Source organism: Condylura cristata, unplaced genomic scaffold, assembly GCF_000260355.1.
Source record: "Condylura cristata isolate star-nosed mole 26May11 unplaced genomic scaffold, ConCri1.0 scaffold00013, whole genome shotgun sequence".
NCBI lineage: Eukaryota > Metazoa > Chordata > Mammalia > Eulipotyphla > Talpidae > Condylura > Condylura cristata.
This window is the reverse complement of record NW_004567114.1, coordinates 50,568,493-50,585,608: the sequence shown is the minus strand read 5'-3', so window position 1 is coordinate 50,585,608 and position 17,116 is coordinate 50,568,493. Positions and strand designations below refer to the sequence as shown.

General features: G+C 35.8%; 1 protein-coding gene across 1 annotated transcript in view; it reads left to right on the top strand.

The window, feature by feature from the left end:
• The first annotated feature begins 3,360 nt into the window (after nt 1–3,360).
• Nucleotides 3,361–17,116, top strand: part of NUBPL (nucleotide binding protein-like) — a 167,620-nt gene continuing 153,864 nt past the window's right edge. The window contains exon 1 of the mRNA XM_012724416.1: nt 3,361–3,415. The gene's annotated coding sequence lies outside the window, so the exon portion shown is untranslated. The remainder of the gene's footprint in view (nt 3,416–17,116) is intronic.

The following is a 17,116-nucleotide window of genomic DNA, read 5'->3' as shown; positions in this document are numbered from 1 at the left end:
TGTGAGATGGTATTTCATTATGATTTTGATTTGCATTTCTCTAATAACAAGTGATGATGAACATTTTTTCATGTGCTTTATTGTCGTCATTTTATCTTTGAAAAGATGTCTTTTCAGCTCTTCTGCCCATTTTTTATTTAATTGCTTTGTTGTAGTAGAGTTATATGAATTATTAGTGTCTATTGACAGATAATTTGATAAAGGAGTTGTGATACATATACATAATAGAATAGTACTTAGCCATTAAAAAAACTGAGATTTTGCCATTTTCAACAATATAGATCTTGAGATACTTTTGCTAAGTGAAATTAGTCAGAATGAGAAAGAAAAATACCAGATGATTTCACTCACATATAGAATATAAAGAAACACAGTAAATGTACAAACAAAACAAAACAAAAGCATACCCTTAGACTTTGACGACAAAATGGTGGTGATCAGAGGGGAAGAGAGAGGGAGTAGGCAGAAGGCTGAGGGGATAGTGCTGAACGGTAACTAGACCTTTAGTGGTGAGTGTGATATGATACATACATTTATTGAAGTGTGAAACTATGCCAATGCTGCTTCAGAAAAAAAAGGAAACTTTTTGTATAGAGAACTAAAGATATATTAATTTCCCCTAATTTTTATAACTTATATTGGAGATAGATGTTGCTACTCAACAGATGGAGCTGTTTCAAGGTCTAAATTCTTGCCTTGGATTAGTTTGCATTTGTATTAGGAGTTAGACTTTATATTAAGCTTTCATATTCATTTTTAAATATTGTTCATTGATACTTCCTGAGCACTTTTAGGTTTATACATATTTATAAATTAAAAGCTAATTTATTCTGTTTGGGTTTAGACTTTACTTGCTTCTTACCCATCAAAAAGAGATTTTCCCCAAGATCACTCCAAAATCAAACAAGATTATCATGAGAAAAGCATCTTTCAATTTTTTGTAAAAAAAAAAAAAAGCAGATTTATATAAAATTCTTCTGATTGTTCACTTGACAAGATGCACTTTTTAAGCAGTCAAACAAAATGGTTTTTTGTGATATTAAGTGATGTCAGCAAATATTTACTGAGAGTCTACAGTGGTCACTACTGAGGTCCTGATTGGTCACTATGAGATCATTGGGGAAGAATAGTGCATAGCCCCTACCCTGTGGAAGCTTATAGTCTAACAGGGGGAACTAAACATAAAGCGGGAGAAGAGAGGAACTGAGTGCACAGACATGTATTTATCTCCTGCATAACCAAGATCATTAAATCCTGTGGATTTTCCTGTTTCCCCACCCTTGGTCACCACCTACATTCAACTGTCATTAAATTGCTCTAGACTTTTCCTATTGTCTTCTTACTGGTTTCATTGATCTGTTCTCTTATTAGCCCTTCCTCTTTTCACATTGAGGACAGAGTGAACTTTTTAAATGGCAACTATGATTCAATTAATTACAACTCTTTTGGGCTACAAGGAACAGAACTCACTTAAGATAACCAAAGCAAAGGGTCATTTATTATTATGAAAGCAGCAATGAGTCTTGGATCTCTAGGGTAGGATTCAGATAGTTCAGATAAACAGAATGGACCGAGTATCCTGTTTCTTCCCTTTGTCTTTCTCTACATATCTATCTCATTTCTTAATACAGATCAAGTCCTCTGGCTTACACAGCAGAAAATGACATCCAGAAAGACCCTGGGCTATCCCAGTTTCTGTTCTAAATTCCTCAGGGAAACGAATAATTTAACCAGCCTGGGTCGGATATCACCCTCAGATCAATCACCAATAACAATCAGAATTACCTCGTAATGACTATGCAATCATATCCATGTTGTTAGACAGGAGGAGCGGTTCTGAGAAATATGGTTGTCAGAGTGATAAATCAGTACATATTTCTCTGAGTTGACTGGAACAAATGATTGAGTTATGGATAAAAATAATTAATCTTACAGTGAACATTTTGGCTCAAATTTTTAAGAATCGTTAGGTGAAGTTTAAAGAGTTTGAACTTTATTCTAAAAGCACTGGTGGGGGCGGTTTATATTATATGGATTTGAATTGAGAGAAACTGAGCAGAGACTGCTTAGGACAATGGAGGAATCTAAGTAAAAATGTTTGAAAAGACAGATTACTTGGATAAAATAGTGGAGTTGTTTTTTCAATGTGTAGAAGGTTTTGTCATTATTATACTGCTATGGAACACAATAACAAAAAGATCAGATATTTCATAATTCATAAGGGTAGATCCATGTAGTTCTGACAACTTTACCTTGTTTCTGACAGTTTTAAATTTCTTTCCTCTGGGAAACAAAGTTTTTTTAAAAAGATTTATTTATTTGTGCATACAGAGCTGGTGTACAGGCCAGAGGCTCAGGGGCGGCGAGAGGCTTCACCAGAGACAGAACAGGCAGATTGACGGAGTGCACTGCTGATGGGAGCAGCGGGTGGGTCAGGAGAGGTCTGCTAAGCCTTGTGGTCACCTCTGGGGCAGGCGGGAATCGAACTCATGCGGAAGTGGCTTAAGCTTCTCAGTGCTGTGCTTTAACCTGCTGAGCCACCAGGGAGGGCCCAAAGTATTTTTTTAACTCTCTATCTCATCATTCCCACTCCAGCCTACTACATGTTGGGTATATATTATTAGAAGTAGAAATAAAGCTGCAAAACTCTGGGGATTAGTTAGGCAGGGAGGCAGGGAGAGTGACAAAACAATGTTGAATTATTTTCAACTCAAGATTTGAACTATAACAAGGAAAGATCTAATATCATTAATTAAAAGTACTGGATAGTGAGTTATTTTTAAAGAAGCACTGTCAAGCTACCATAGTACTTTTTGTTTAGATTATTTTAGCACTTATGACATTGCATTATAGTTATATGTTCATGTAACCACCCCCACACTGAGCTGTCAACTTCTCTAGGGCAATATTAATCTTTATTTATTTCACTTAAAGCTTGACTTAAAGATGCCAAACAACTGTGGCATCTTCCTCACTCAATTAATCGTTTTTTCAAATTAATTTATTTATGCATACAAGAACTGGGATACAGGACAGAGGTGTGTGTGTGGAGAGGGGTGAGAGGATTCACCAGAGACATAATGGGGAGCAGAACAGACAGATTGACTGAAAAGATACTGCTGAGGAGAGCAGTTGGTGAGATGAGGAGCGAGGTCTGCTGTCCCATCTGGGTCACCTCTTTGTGTTGTATTGGCTGTGGATAGCTGCACTTTAACCCCTTGTACCACCAGGGAGTCCCCCAATTAATCGGTTTTTAAAGGTAATGCTTGCACTTCTTCATATATCCTATAGAGCACTAAAGAAGGCTCACTGAACAAAATTTGCCAACATATGAACTACTGATCTTCTGTTCTAGTTCTTTCAGATTCTTACAAGAATCAGGACCAGAAATGATGTGGGAGAAAAACCAAAAGTGGTAAGTTTAGGTAAAACATTTTCTGGGGGCTTGTCCAAAAAAGAATCAAGGGACTAGAGGGATAGTGAGGATAGTGGATTGCAGAAGAAATAAGGGGATATAAGAAGTGTTCGTGTGAATTTTGTGTTCTTTTTTTAGTATTTGACAAACAAATAAAATGTTTGCTTTATTTTTGAACTTTTTGGTTTTAGATTGTGTTGTTCTGATGACACCATTCTGGGATAGAACCACATAGAAGAAAACTATGTTAGTTTAATATTTATTTAGTAATGATCTGTGAAAGGAAGTAGAAAAAAAGAGAGCTGGAAAGAAGAAAATAAGGGTAAGAGGAAGGAAGGAGTTGAGGGCACGTTAGTGTTGGGTTTCATGTAGGAGTTCCATAATTCATCCTTATACCTTGAGTTCCATTTTAAAGCCAATAGAGTTTATCTGAATTATATCTTAATTATCTCTGAGATTTCCCATCAGGGCATGAGTGAGTATTAGTGAGATTCAAAATCATTAGGAGAAGCTCATTTGGCATTAAGAAATCCAGCTAATCTTTTATTATAAACGAAATGAACACAATAGCAATTCTCATTAAAGAAAGCAATCATTAGTGACTTAAAATACGTTAATTGTTAGTTTTAAAAATTAGTTATTTTATGGTCGAGACTACACTCTTCCCACCAAGGAACTTAAAATCCAGTATTTTTATTCAGGACCGTCATTCTTGAAGTTAATAAAAATACAATTTTTCTCAATTACTTATTTAGATATTGAGACTAATTTAGTATGTTGAGCAGTACCCCAAGGAACTTTAAAATGAACATCAAAATACTCAAAGAGCAATAGAAATAAAATGAATTTCAAGAATGAATTAGTTATTAGGATCATGTGTAATTACTACTATTATGTAACATAATCCTAAATGAATAAATTATAAGTGTACATGAACAAGCAAGGAGCATATTAACATTTTCTTGAGGCTTATTCATATTTTAAAAAGTCAGGCTATTGATTATAGAATCAAAAAATTTAAAACATAAGAGGACTTTTGAGATGAACCTGTTTAATCTCATTTCATAAATTACTAAAATGTACTATACATGCAGTAACAAACTAAAGTCTTCAATGATGGTTCTGTACTAGGAAAAGAGCTACTTTGACTTATCCATTCCTTTAACAAATCCCTGAAACACAACTGCAAAACACAAAGCGCATCCATATATTTCACATTTATTTTCTTCAGCTGAGTTTACAAAACCTTGAAGAGCAAGGCAGTGTCTTTTTAAACTGAGCTTGCTTCTATGTTACAATAGTTTAGATTTAGAGACACTAGGTGGCTCTTAGTTGTTGTGGTCAGAAGTGAGCTGTTCTTAGCCTCATGAAATATGGCCCAGTCATTATCAGAGAGCTCAAGAGGGATTGCTTTTCGTGGGACCAAATCAACTGGAATTGCAAGATCTTCAGCAAAACAGGCTGATATACCCCGGCAGGCCCATCTTTTCATTTATAGACAGTAAGAGACATGCTCTCTCATGAAATAAATGAATGAAAACAGTTCTGTGAATAAAGTAACCTTCAAATATCTGCTAAGGTGTATTTTCTCCACGCCTCAATCCCAACACTAGAACACTAATAATAAAGTAAACTTTAAAACTTTTGGGATGTATTGATATCTTAATAATAAGTCTTAGTAGTAAGTCTTCTTCTGATATATGAACATGGATTGTCGTTCAGTTTATTTACATCTTTAATTTCTTTCAACAATGTTTTAGAGTTTTCAGAGCATACTCTGAAAACTTATCTTTCCTTAATTATACTTATTGCTAAATTATTCTTTTTTATGCTATTGAAAATGGAATTATTTTCTTAATTTCATTTTGGTTTATATATGTCTACTATGGAGAAGTAAAACTAGTATTTGTATCATGCAATTTTGTGAATTGTTTTGTTCTTATAAATTTGGGGAGAATAAGATTTTTTATATGTGAGATCATATCATCTACAAATAGACATAGTTAAAATTTTTCTTTTCTAATCTGGATGATTTTAAATTGATTTTCTTGGCTATTTACCCTGGCTAGAACCTCTAGGGTAGTGTTGATTAGAAGTGGTGAGAAAAGACATTTTTATCTTGCTCCTGATCTTAGGGAAAAAGCACCTGTCTTTCATTATTAGGTATAATATTAGCTGTGGGCTTTTCATCTATGTACTTTTCAGTGGTACTGTGGAGAAAGATACAGCAAGAAAGTAAAGGAAAAAAGATATTGGTGAGTATTACATAGAGGTATTACTTGGTCTTTTGGGAAAAGCCCCATGGAATATAAAACCCATGACTATTCAAGGCATCCAAGGACAGAGCCCGATTGTGCAATGCTCCAACAAGTGGAATTAGAATTCAAAATAGAAATTGAATTAAGTTGTAAGGAAATAGATATATCTTGCTCACTGAAACTGTGAACTGAAACTCATAATTATTATATTATTTTTAACCATAAAGCAGTTTTTATGTGGATTCTTTTACTCATAACTAACAATGGGCAATATAATAATTTCCAGTAACATACTCCTTTTGGATGCCAGCCTCCCCAATATGAATCAGTTCTGTGTCTTAGTGAATAAAATTTCAAAATGCTAAAACATCTCTTAAAATTAACATTGATTTGTGTTGGAGTCTCCTGTGTATAGAGCAGGGAATTTTTAATTGATTTGGAGTCAGAGAATAATACATTGATAGAAAAAACAATCTCATTTTACACAGAAATCAATAACATTTCAGCATGTAACAGCTGTTAGAAAGCTGACAGAAGAGTTGAATCTTGAAATATTCTTTTTTACACATTCAAAGGAAATATTTATTCATTTGCATAAATTTAACGTTACACTTTCTTTTTTTGTGGGACTGCTGTATAATCAGGAACAGGATTTTATGAAAATGTGGACATACATTATGATTTTACCCAACAAGATAATTATGCATTTTAATTAAAGGAAAAAAATCATCTAAGTTCTTGAATTTGGCCCCAGAATTCAAAACAAAAAAGTACTTAAAATAACTTACTTTTTCAAATATACTCATTTTTTAAAATCTGCCCTATTGTATCCATTTGAGCTTACTTCATTTCTCCTTGAAAACTTAGAAAAGTATTGATATTTTGCAATGTATGCTCTTTACTTTAAACCAGTGGATCTTTATTCCAGATGGACATTAGAATCAATCAAGGGAAAAATACATCTGGGCCCCAGGTTCTTCTGGGAGTGGTGGTTTATCACTGGTATTTTTTAAGCTCTCCAGTGATTTTAATGTGCCTTTGTTGAAACTTGCTTTAAATGGTCACCAGAAGTGGTGAATTTTATGGCATGTAATTTATAGCACAATAAAATGGTTAAAGACAATCATCACTGGCAGATATTTAAAATATGACTAGAATAAAATGAATGCTATATGAATGGTATATACATGTCAGGTGACAACAGTACCAGATTACCTAAGACCAAGGGCCTTCTCGCTTATGGCACTTTCAGTACTAACCACAGGAAAATTCTGAACAAACTGGGAGAGTTGGTGACTCTATAACATGTAAGAAATGGCTTCCCTCTATGAATGATCTTTCTCCATCTTTAGTCAAGTTTACTTGAGGAGAGACAGAGTGGGTACTAATTTCTTACCCTTCTACAAGATACTCTTGCTTCTTATCTGACACTCATACTCATTCATTTATAATCTTGTCCTCCAGCTTGAGCCCCCACCACTTTATTGTAACTACTTTCTTAGAGATGTCAATGACTTCCTTGTCTCCAGATGCAGTGACTGACCAATGTCTACTAGTGACCCTTTCCTCTATTTTTCTTTGCATCATGTGACAAAGTATGAGACTGTCTTTCTACATGTCCTTCATCTATTCCTATTATTTTGTTGGCTCTATTTCTTCTTGTTTGTCCCCTAGGAATAGTTCATAGTTCTGTTGTTGACACTTTTCTTGTCTATACATGTTCATGATTTCACCTGATTTCTCTGTTTATAGAACTACATGTTGTCAATTGAAGTTACTATAATTGGAATAGCTGTTACCCCTCAGTACCAGTGCCTTCTGGGGTAGCAAGAAAGACAGAGTTGACTTATGAAATCTTAGAAAACTTTATTGTCATCATGAAGAGACTGTCACTATCAGGGCCAAGGGGCAATGTAATATCTAAAACAGAGTTACTGGACAAAGGTCAAAGTTAATGTATTTCCTGCTCATTAATCTATAAACTCCACTAGGAACTCTTCTTCATCCACTAGAATATTAGCTCCATGAAGGCAAGACTTTTTGCATGTCTTGTTCACTGCTGTATCCCCATTGCAGAGAGTAGTGCCTTTTCTGAGGTGAATATTCAGTGGATATTGTTGAATGACCTTTAACCCAAAACTTGCTCCTCTCCTGAATTACAGCACTTACTAGTGTTAACTGCAATACACTTACACAGTATGTACAGACTCAAACCCTTGTAGTCATTTTTGACTTTTCCTTATCCTCCTCCAACATTTAATTTAGTAAGCAAATCCTTTCAGTGTTGTTTTAAGATATATTTTAGGTTAATGTCAGCCTTTTTGTTCTCCATTGCCACCATTATAAATTAGACACTTGAAAACTTTAGCTGGGGCTATGAATAGAATCTATAAAGTCTCATGTTCTCTTGGCTTTTCTTACTTTATCTAATCCTACATGCCACTGCCAGATCAATCTTACTTGGAGCTCAGTTCTCATTATGTCACTCCTTTCATTGAGACTCAACACTGTTTAAATACAGAATCCTCAACTGGCATTTCAAGCAACCACAATATGACCTCAATCTGTCACTTTAGTTCTACCTCCCACTTTTCCTTTAAATGTTCCTATGGTACAAACTAAGCTACTTGTTATTTGAATATTCCTTGAACTTTCCTATCTGTACTTTTCTCAAGCAGTTACCTTCTTTAGGAATGTTCATTGTCAACTGTAACTTGTAGTATTTGCTCTTATACAGCTAATAATATCTATGAAGAATACACAGATTCTTTGATAAATCTTAAAAATTGACTTACAGTGGTAGATGAGAATTTAGCTTTTTTTTACAATAACATCCTTCACCTCTGTATGAGACATCTATTTACTCCTTTAGTTTTACTATCCACAAGCTCTGTTTTAGGAGGCTCACCTGTGTGGGTCATATTTATTATGCCCTCTCTCTGTTGTATTTTTTAAAAGTTTCATTTTTATTTATGCACAAAAACTGGAATGTAGGCCAGTGGTGCCAGGTGGGGAGGTTAGGGGACAACATTTACCAGAGACAGAATGGGGAGCAGAACAGGCAGCTCTACTGAAATACCCAGCAGAGGGGAGCAGTGGGCCAGACAGAGAGGTTTGCTGCCCACATTATCTCTCTAGTGAGGGGTTAAACTCAATGGCCAGCAATAGCTTGATAGTGCTGAGACTTAGTGCCTTGGAACACCAGGGAGGCCCATACTCTGGTTTTTATTAGATCTAGTCAGTGGGGAGCAGGTAGGAAGTCTAAGAGAAGTAAAGAAGATTAGAGTTATTGCCCCAATTCTCTTAGTCCCTCAAACAAAGGTCATTGTTCCTTTCAAAGTAGCTTGCTCCTTACAACTTTCTTCTTTGGTGTTTTAGTAATTTCTTCTTTTCTTCTTTCTTTGGACCTGTGATTCCCTTAGGAATAGCACACATCTCAACAAATAACCCATTGGAAAGAAACCCTCATGGGTTTCTTTTGAACATTCCATCAGCTACCTCTTGGGATATGACTGACAGACATAATCTCCTACCATTCTTTTAATTTAGTTATGTTAAGATTTTTGGTTCAATCAATAATTCTTTATAATAATATGACACTAAAAAATTATAGTTTTCCCTTAGAATATTTTCTTTCTAGCACAGTCTTTTGTCTTCTACAAGTTGGAAGGAGAGCAGTTAAACTTGGCCTGCCAGAATCTTAAACATCATTATTCAAGGACAATGTATTCTATATAAACTGTAGTTTCCTGACAATAAATTTGGGGATTCCCATAAGCACCTCAGATTTGATAATATACAAGGACATCTCACATAATTTAAGATTATAACTTTATTATAAAGTCTACAGATCAGGCCTAGCCAAATAAAGAGGCATAAGGTGTAGTTGCACGAGAAACACGTAATATAGTCTAACTTTGCTAACTTAAATGTATAAGATGATAGTAATCAAATTGCATCTTAAATTCATGCTCTGCTGAATAAAACATTAACATCTGTTAAAGAAGGTAAAGATTAATACTGAAGAAATTGACAGGGAAGCTTTAAGGAAGAAGAGTTTGAGACAGAATTTCAAGGAATGATAGAACTATGAAGGGCAAAGAGGTTATGAACTATTACAATTGGGATATAAACAATGAAAATGGAATACCTTCTAAGGAAAAATATAATTTCAATGAAGTTCAAGAGAAGGGCATTGCAAGTATTGTGGACCTTTGAAATAAATTACTTTTAACAAAAGTAGATGAAGCCTAAGCGTATATGAGAAGCTTAGAGGTAGAAATGCCTAGTGAATTAAATAGTGGAATATATATCTAGATTTCTTTTCCCAGAAGTGGTACTATTTTGCCAGGTGATTGTCCTATGATAGCTGGCCCAAATGGAATAATGCTTTTTCAACAATGTTCCTTACAGGTAAGGAACAACCTAGAGTTCCACTTTGCTTTCAACAATTTTCCCTAAAACAAACTAACATACCTGATTTCTCATTTTCTTTTTCTTTTTCTTTTTTTTCTTAAAGATTTATTTATTTGTGCATACAGAACTGGGGTACAGACCAGAGACTCAGGGGTGGCGAAAGACTTCACCAGAGACAGAGCAGGGAGCAGAACAGGCAGATCAACGAAGTACACTGCTGAGGGGAGCAGCGGGCGGGTCAGGAGAGGTCTGCCACACCATGTGGTCACCTCCAGGGCAGGCGGGAATCGAACTAATGCGGAAGTGGTTTCAGCCTCTTAGTGCAGTGCTTTAACCCACTGCAGGAGGGCCTGATTCCTCATTTTCTTATTTAGAAATGGGACAAATAATAATTTCTCTGACAGCTTCATGGGAGTTGTGAAACCTGAACAAGATCATATGTGTGAAAATGCTTTGAAAAAATTTCAAATACAAGACTCAGTGAATAATAATTACAGATTACTAATAAGTACTGTGATATGGTATTGTAATACCATATATAAATAAGTAAAGATTATTATTCCATGAAGATTATAAAATATTTTTAGAGACTAATTCTGCAGAATTCTCTCTGCAGACTTGGATTTTCCCCAGAGAATCTAATAGATATTATATTTTTCTTGGGATGGAGATAACTAGATGATATGTTTGCAGGATGATTAATTGAATACTTCATATGTCTTGAATCACTTTTCATCAACTGGCCTGATTTACAACTATGCAGTTATTTGTTATTTCTAGTACCATTGGAAAATTCTTGCTTGTATTACTTTGCATTTAATCTTAAAGTATAAAAAACCCCACTTTCTTCGTGCTTGTATCCACATTAATTACATTATTGAGGAATGATGATGAACTACTAATGCAAACAGAGCTGCAAATTTAATTTCATATGTAATTGAAGAGAAGGCTATTTGATTATTGAGAGAAGAGCAGAATGGTAGAACTATAATACTATCTTTTATTAAGTAGAACTATAATACTGTTACCAAGGGGAATTCAGTATTTACTTAGAAAAGCAGAACTTGGTTTGTGAAGCAAAGGAAGTCTTCAGTTCACTACTTCCATTTTCCTATTATACTCATACTATCAAATATATATTTAATGGGATTTGATAGTTAATCTTTTAGAAACTGTTAGTATGCAAATACTAAATTGAATAACTTCCAACAAAGGTCTGAAATACACAAAGTATTTAATTTCTTAACAAAATATGCTTATTTTTTCATATGGCAAAAAAGAACTACTACTCTAAGTCGATGATGTCTCAATATAAACAGAAAAAAACTACCTACCAGAAACTAATGATGAAGAGCCAAAATCTGGGTTCTGAGTGTTAGTTGTCTATTCCTGCATAACCAGCTTGATTGAAAGAATACAGGTTTGGGGAAGATGAAAATAAAATAATAAAAGTAAAAGCACTGGAATACCAAAACCCTGGGTATCACAAATATTTGCTTTGGGTGACAAATACTTTTTCTAAATTCTGACCATATAGTTTCTATTTCAGGATAGGATCTTCTTTGAAGCCTTAAACATTCAATGAGAGACTATATTCAGCTGTTATTTGAGCTTTTTGACCTTTGTCCAAGGATTCAGTTCAATCTTGTAAGTCAGAAATTCAAATGTCACATCACCCTTGATTTATCCCATTTTGGATATTGACATTTAGAAACTTATCCTCTCTGATTTTAAAGGTGGATTTTTAGTCACTTTGGAAACATAGTCTAAGAAATCTAACCAGTCTAAGTATGTACATTTGTTTGGTGTGAACTTTGATTGTAAAAGTGGAGAGTGTCTTTGAGAGAACCAGTGTATGTGAGCTAGGATACTGAAAGGTCAGCAAAGTCTTTGATATGGAAAATCCACAAATTTCCTAGATCAGGTTTCCCACAGAGAGCCCTGTTCACTTAATCAGTTATTTTAATATAAAAATTTCTATTAGATATGGGTAAAAGACATTTTCAAGCATAAGTAATAAATAGAGAGATTTGGAAATAAATCATGCCATAGACACAGTAAGATCAGTTAATGGAGTTGTCACTTTGACAGGTCCACAAATGGGTTGAAGTTTTCATTTCCATGAGCCCTTTGTACAGGATGAGAGGTTCAGATGGGGACAATAACCTTAAACTGAAGGAATTGGCACAAGTTTCTGAGCTTTATTTAGTATATTCAACAGAGACAGGAAATTATTTTTGACATCCTATTCTTTCTTAGTGGGTTTAGCAAAGGAATGAGACATATTTTCCTCCAACACTGGGACAATCTGAGGCTTATGGAGGGAATGAGGTAGGCTCTTTGACTTTGTGGGAATCACCTGCCCTTCAGTGAGTCTTTGGTCACCTGGGGAGGGATTTAAAAATATATATTTAATTCCAGCCCTCCCTGGTGGCGCAGTGGGTTAAAGCACAGCACTGAGAATCTAAAGCCGCTTCCGCATGAGTTCGATTCCCGCCTGCCCCGGAGGTGACCACATGGCGTGGCAGACCTCTCCTGGCCCGCCCGCTGCTCCCCTCAGCAGTGTACTTCGTCGATCTGCCTGTTCTGCTCCCCACTCTGTCTCTGGTGAATCCTCTCACCCTCCGCATCTCTGCCCTGTACCCCGGTTCTGTATAAATAAATAAATCTTTAAAATATATATATATATATTTAATTCCTTTATTTGTATATATTTTACATCAGGTAATTTCCACCACCTACTACAATTCCACCACCTAGTGAAATCATCCAGAAAGAAGAAGAAAAATACTGGAAGGTTTTACTCCTAACAGGAGTGTAAGGGATCAGAAAAAAAAAAAGCAATTGTAATAAGGTAAAAACCAAACATCAACGAACAACAATAAACAAAAGAGGCATTCTATGGGGTTACTGATTGGAATAGGATCAGAACTAGGCCTGAAGAGTTCATGGGACAATGGTGATGGCACAAGGGTGAATTGGTGGTAGGAAGTCCACAGAGATTACAACTGAGATGAAAAAAATGTACAAATTGAAGAATGATGTAAAAAACACATGTGTGTATATATATGTGTATATATATATATCTATATACATATATGTGTGTGTATATGTGTGTATTTATATTGTGTATATATATATATACACACACACATGCACATTATGTGTGTGTGTATAAAGTAAAATATTAAAAAAGAGAACAAAAAAATCAAGAGAAGTAGTCCTGCAGACTGAAAAAAAGAAAAATTTCCACTACCAATTTACCTGTGCACCATCACCTTAGTCCCTTGTATAAGAAGGGATTTTTTTTAAACCATTCACTTTTATTATTATTATTTTAATAATATAATAGTTTATTTTTACATCATTTTGTGCCTTTTCCCATCTCAGTTGTAATTCCCATGGACTTCCCATCACGGGACGTTACCTGTGTGTCCAACATAGTCCAATGCTCTTCCGTCCCCCCACTGTTTTCGGCCCCATTCCCAATTCCACCCCCATAAAATGTTTCTGGTGTATAGTCATTCATCATTATTATCTCCCCTGGTCCTTTATAATCCTGCTATGTGTGAAACCATCCAGTATTTTTCCTTTTCTTTCTAAGCAGGGATTTTTTTTTAAGGGGTAGAGATGTATAATCTAGCAGGTACAAATACTTTCTAGAAAACAATACAAGATAATACCATAATTGTTAGGAGACATTTAAAGGATCCTCTTTGGAATCATGCTCAATGAAATAAGTCAGAAGGAAAAAGAAAAATATCGAATGGTTTCACATCTAGGAGGAAAATAAGAGCCAAATTTAAGACAAAGGGGAAAAATTGTATTATTGTTAAAATACAAAGCATAACACAACAAAACAAAAACAGACAATTATGAACCAGAGATATCCTACAGGGGAGAGGGACAGAGAGGGATCAGAAGGAGGGAGGGAGCAACTCTATCAAAAAATGGGCAGAAGAGCTACGAAGACATTACTTGTAATAAGAGCAATACAAATCAAAACCACGTCAGCGAGAATGGCACATATTAAAAAAACAAGCAACAATAAGTGTTGGCAAGGGTGTGGAGAAAAAGGAATTCTCCTGCACTGCTGATGGGAACACAAACTGCTACAACCACTATGGAAAGGACAATTTTTTTTTAAAAACTACTGTTTTACAACTTAGGATAGCTCTCCTACTTTTTGAGAGTGCAGAAGCAGTATTCTGTTCTGTCACTTGCTAGAAAACTTTGCTGCTGCCTTTCTATGGCGCTTTGTGAAATTCTTGCCTCAGAATACACCCAGGACCCTCAGGTGTCACCATCCTCACCACTACCAAGAATTCATGAATATTTAAGTTCTAACTTTTCTTCTATCTTTGCTATCTATTATGTAGAGATTGTTAGATAGTCTCTCTAGGGCAGATACTGAATTTTTTACTCACTATCCATTTCTAATCACCTTCTCCATTGCTTTCCTCTACCCTTTAAGTTTGAGATCTAAATGCTTATATATCTTCAGCTTCTTTTGCTCCTAAGGATCAATGTAAGACCTGGTTCTAGCCAATCTGAGGTGTATGTGACTACTCTTTCCAAATAAAAAAGGCAAGAAAAACTTAGGAGAAAGCTCCTTTTCTTTGTCATTCTGCTCTTTTCCTATGTGGAACTTAGCCTTGACACCTGAAGATACACTCATCATCTTGTGACACTGAGGGGGCAAATATAAGGACACCAAGGTGACAGAACAGAAAGAATGCAATTGGTTTATTGTACATTGGATTCACTACATCCCATCTACAGGGTCTACCTGTGAACTTTTCATATGAGACTAACAGAGTCATAATTATTTAAGACAACAATAGTTTTCTGCTACTTGCACCCAAATATAATCCAATTATATACAAGTAAGGTCTACTGTCTTTGCTAGAGTTGTCTATTCTCCTAAACATTCCTAACTTTCAAAATTCAAAAGTAATGAAACAATCTATTTTTAAAATATATATATTTATTTATATATATAAGAGGTACAGACCAGAGGTTTGGGGGTGAAAGTGTTAAGGTCCAAAATCACCCAGTTGTCCCCCGCGACAAAGAACAGGACCAGAGTTGTACAAGCAAGCAGAATTTATTAAGCCAGCTAGCTGGAGTCAAGCCCTACTGCAGGCATGCAGGCCACGCTAGGAGAGCAAGACCCAGACCATTGGAATGCCAGAGAATATATAGGCCCTTATCGGCCATTTCATACGTCATAACCGGTGCAAATTCAAAGAGTAACAAACTTCACAGCACTCAAGGAAGGGCTTCTAAGAACAGATGTCTCAGTCATGAGTCAGGAGCTGATATCAGGGTTTAGTTTTAGCGGTTCCAGGAGCTGTCACCAGGAATGCTATCTGCCCGCCCTTCTTTCTGGGTCCAGGGTGAGTTAGAGACCCAGACCGAGGGGCCTAGACAGAGGGGCTTAACAAAAGGAGTTACCTGAGACAGAGCAGGGAGCAGAACAGGCAGAAATAGTGAGATAGACTGCTGAAATGAGTAGTGGGCAGGTCAGGAGAGGTCTGCCACACCATGTGGGTCACCTCCCGGGCTGGGGATCTAACTCATGCCGATAGCTTCACACAACTGTGCTTTAATCCTTTATGCCACCAGGGAGGGAGTGAAACAATTTATTTTTATCTAACATTTTGCTATGTTTCAAGAGCCACAGAGTTTGTCTAAATGGGAAAGAGTTATATGTGGTACAAGGAATTTAAGGGGAAAAGATTCTTGATAAAATATCTCACTGTTTTTGTAAGGACACAGAAACCTATTTAAGTTAGGCCAAGGTAGAGAGAAAATTTGTTATCTCATGAGTGTAAGGATAGGAATTATAAAAGACCCTCAATATGGACTAGCACCACACTGGTAAACTGTTAGGAACTAGTGTAGCTATTCTCTCTTATTTATACACATGATCTCTGATGGTCTGCTCTATTCTTTTTTCTGGACATTGGATTATCTGCTTCTTTGTGCATAAAGCAGAAAATAGTCATTTCAACTGTATCGATTCAAATTAAGATTATATGACATCGCTTATTTTTTAAGTTCTCTGGAGAAAGAATCTGATTGCTATAATTTGATTGTGTGTCAATCTTTAATCCAACTAGTGATCATGGGAGTGGTGTCAAATATGTAGCAATTCTTAGGAACTAAGGAAGAATGATCTTTTTGAGAAGGGGTCATGGGCATGTGTGTCCCTCCCTCCACCCATGTATGTCTGTTTGCGTTGTTTTTGGAAAAGAATGATGGACTTCTCTACTACTCTCCTGATACACTAATCTGCTGAAGAGAAAATCAAATTAATGACTTATTCATTTTTACAAACACTGCTCTCACTTGTTCTTCTCCTTATGTTTTCTCTTTGAGAATGTCAGTTCCATTTATGTGGTTACTCCCATCATAAATACTTATACTCATACCAATAATTATCATATGTATATTTATATCATATGTATATGAATATGTATATTTAGGTGATAGGCTTTCTACATGCATTATTTTATTTTATTATTCATTTTTCTTTTTAAGATTTTATTTATTTTTGCATACAATAACTGGGCTACAGGCTGGAGGAGGGATGGTGAGAGTATTCATGAGAGACAGTAGGGAGCAGAACTGGCAGATCTATTGAAATACAAGGGGAGCATTGGGCAAGACAAGAGGAGTCTGCTATACCATGTGGGTTAGCTCCCTGGCTAGGGATTGAACTCATGCCATTGTGGTAGCATTTGGGGGGGTAGTGCTGAGACCTAACCTCTAGGCCACCGTGGAGGCCCTACATACATTATTTTTTTTTTTTTAAGATTTTTTATTTTTTTTATTATTATTTTTTTATTTGTGCATACAGAACTGGGATACAGGCCAGAGATGTGGAGGGTGAGAGAATTCACCAGAGTCAGAGTGGAGTGCAGAACAGGCAGATCAACGAAATACACTGCTGAGGGGAGCAGCGGGCGGGTCAGGAGAGGTCTGCCACGCCATGTGGTCACCTCCGGGGCAGGCGGGAATC